Raw genomic sequence first — 4,005 nt, 5'->3', positions numbered from 1 at the left:
AAACCAACTGTAAACAATATGTTAGGTCGAGAAGCAGTTAAATACATTAAAGAACCAATCATCGCTCGGTAAAGGGTAGGATCTATGGTATCCTCCAATTCGTCCGGTGACAAATTGTGACCAATGGGAAGAGGCGTTGAAGGGATTTTTCCGACAGTTATCTTGAATCGGCTCAAGACATTATTCACGTACTTCGTATGATGAATGAAGATTCCCTTTTCAGACTAATGAACCTGAAACCAAAAAGAAATTCATCTACCCCATCGAGCTCATTTCAAACTTCGTTTGCATAGACTTCTCGAATTTCTTACATAACTTGTCATTTGTTGAGCCAAATATATTTTCATCGACATATATCTGGACGAGGAGCAGATCATCACCAACATTCTTATAAAATAAAGTGCAGTCACAGTTCCTCTCTTGAAACCATTATCAGTAAGATAGTCAGCAAGTGTGTCGTACCAAGCTCTCGGGGCTTGGTGTAGACCATACAGGGCCTTGTTTAATCGGTAAACTCGGTCTGGATAATCTGGATCTTCAAAACCAGGAGGCTGCAAAACAAACACTTCCTCATGTAATTCTCCGTTGAGAAATGCACTTTCACATCCATCTGATAAACTTTAATATTCTTGTAAGCCGCATAAGCCAAAAATATTCGTATAGCTTCCAGTCGTGCAACTAGAGCATATACTTCAGTGTAATCTATGCCCTCTTGCTGATGAAAGCCTTGAACCACTAGTCTTGCTTTGTTTCTCACGATCACACCACGATCATCTTTCTTACCCTTAAATACCCACTTCATAGGAATTGGCTTCTTAACTCTAACGGGTTTATCAATGAGATCACATACACCCAATCGGTTGAACTATTGCAACTCTTCTTGCATCGCTTCTACCCAAGTTGGATCTTCAAGTGCCATACGGGTATTCTTTGGTTCCACTTGAGATAGAAAGAAAGTGTATTTGGCGAGATTCATGATTCTCGAAGAATGTTAATCTGCATACGCACACAATATGTTAGTCATTTGAAGTAGTAACTTGATGACCTGTTTGTACACCTACATCAAGTTCACCAATGATGTTGTCTTGTGGATGATAATTATGAATTCGAAGAATAGGATTCTCAGGCACAACCACATTTGCAGATAAATTAGTTAGATTCTCCTCAGCATCATGAGATGATTCACCAACCTCATGTGTTTAAGGAAATGGAGCCGAGAAGAAATTAACAAAATGACTATCATCCGAGGAGATAGAAATCACATCAGATATATCAAGGAGATCATCTTGTGGAGATTCATCATAATTAGAAACAAAAGATCTTGGAGGTAAGTATTCGTCTTCCAAATGAGCACGCACCAAGTCTTCATCTGGTTGGTCAACTATTTGAGTGAATGAATTAAATAAACTCTCATAGCCGAACATCCAATCAGGTCCTTTGCCTTGAGAAGGTGTGGTATATACCTTTGACAATCAACATGGTACCACTCCTCTACACAACCCGAGGTAAAGTTAAATACTCGTTTCTTAGGTGATGCGTAACCTAAAAGGTAACCTTCAATTGCTTTTTCTTCAAATTTTCCCGCATCTTTCTTCAACATATTACAAGGACACCCAAATGGTTCTAAGTACTTTAAATTAGGCTTGCGCTTGTTCAAATGTTCATAACTCTTCTTTTGAAGTTTCTTCACAGTCAAAACACGATTGAGCGTGTAGCAAGAAGTATTCACAACCTCGTTCCAGAATTGAAGAGGAAGCTTAGAATCAGCAAGCATTGTTCTTGCTGCTTCAATCAATGTTCTATTTTTCCTTTCAGCCACTCAATTCTGTTGTGGTACGTAAGGAGCACTGTATTCTCGATGAATTCCCTTTTGAACATAAAAGAAATCCAATACATTATTTTTAAACTCTGTACCATTATCACTACGAATACGTCTAACTTTCAATTTGTATAGTGATTTGATCTTAATGATTAAATTTTGAATCAGAATGGGTGTTTGATCTTTTTAACTCAAAAATAAAACCAATGAATATCTTTAATAGTCATCAGTGACGACTAGACAATACCAATCACCAGCAATACTCGCATGATTCACAGGACCAAACAAATACATATGATGTAGTTCTAGTGGAGTATCAATGGTATTGATTAACTTAGATGGGTGTGACTTCTTCTTCTGTTTTCCCTTTTTACAAGCAATACAGTGATCAGATAACTTAAAGTGTTTCAATGAAACACCATCAACCAGGTCATTTGCCATTAATTAATTCATTTTCCTAACATGAATATGACCCATTCTTTTGTGCCACAGAATCGTATCTTTTTCAGTTGCCTTAGAAAAAAAAACACGTTTCCACAGAACTCGATACTTTAGAAGACATGTTCAACACATAAATATCATTCAATCGAGGAGATCGCATAACTACCATGTCCTCGGGAATGACGCATCTCGGTTTCAGTATTATGCACTCCTTATCATTAAATACGGTAGTATATTTCTTATCACAGATTTGAGACACACTCAACAAGTTGTGATCAACTTTATCACTATAATTAACTTTTTCAAATGTGATACAACCATTTGACACATCACCTTCCATAGTGATCATACATCCCTAATTACCAGCATACGCAACATAACCTCTTTGTATATTATTGACATTTGTTAAGAGATTAATGTTGCCGGTAATATGACGAGAGCATCCCCTATCCATTATCCAGTTTTCAGCAGAAACAGTCTTGGATGAGATCCGCACATGAAAAGAAAATGATCAGTTCAAAAAAGCAGCACATGCCTCAGTCTTGGGCACCTCTTGAGTTTCTCTTGAAGTCTTAGCATTCAATGAATCCAAATGTTACTTAGCCACTTGTGAATAAGTCATAGGAAGTTTTAACTTTCTTCGCAAGTATGCAACTTGAACTACATTTGTATTCACGTTTTTGCAAAGATGTTCCGTAGGAACGAATTTAGACATTAAATTACTTTACATTTTCATTAACATGAAACACCTTACGAGGATTCACATCAGAAAACATAATATGGGTTTCATCATCGAAAGACATTAATCTTCTCAAAATCTCCGTAGTCACAAGAACGGATTTGGATTGTTCCTTGATAAATGGATGAAGATTTTGGGATTTCCTCAGACTACAGTTTCTGACTACGTGACCATGTTCACCATAGAGAAAACACGTTCTCATGTCAACACGTTCATGTGATGGTTTAGCAGAAACATGTGCAACCGAAGGTTGATGATAAACACCAGCAATGGGACCTTTATCCAAGTCATCAAACGTCACAGATTTCCTTTCCATGTAGAAATCCAGATTTGAACAATTTGAAAAGCTTTGTAGAGTGTCAGTTCCATTTGATTTCACAAATTGAACATTTTTAGCAGATTTTAACAAATTCTTAGCTTTTATCAAAGGATCTACCACATTTGATGTCTTGGATTTCACAAATTTGTTTTCAAGGTCTTGTAACTTAGAAGTTTCATTGTGAAAGTCACTTTCAATCAATTCGGGATTGATCGACACTTTCAACCAATTCGGGATTGATCAAGTTAAGTGGAATTTCTTTCTCAGTTAACACTTTGCTTATTCCTTTAAACTTAAAAACACGAACAGTTGATTTCTTAGATGCAACAGGGTTGATAAAACGCAACAAATCCTCATCAGAAACTTTAGGTTTTTCTGATTTTTTAGCCATTAAGGGTTTAACTATTTCTCCTTTTTCACCTGAGATGTGTTTGGACCATACACCGCCTTCTCAAATTCATGAGGTTCACATAGAATGTGATTCGAATGTGGAATATTATTGTCTTTGTGTATCACTTCAGGTTCAAATACATCCTCAATGATAACTTTTTCAACGTACTTAACAAAAACTTTGTTGCTCTCAACATGATGTTTTTGAGTCATTGATTGGGCTTTAACCTTTTCATATTTTACTGGTTTAGATTTTTCTTGAACAACGGGTTCATTAACAACAACTTCTTCTTTTCC

This window comes from Bidens hawaiensis, unplaced genomic scaffold (genome assembly GCF_021521415.1).
Source record: "Bidens hawaiensis isolate Kalapana, Puna unplaced genomic scaffold, B.hawaiensis_p1.1 tig00026860_1, whole genome shotgun sequence".
Lineage (NCBI taxonomy): Eukaryota > Viridiplantae > Streptophyta > Magnoliopsida > Asterales > Asteraceae > Bidens > Bidens hawaiensis.
This window is presented reverse-complemented; position numbering follows the sequence as displayed.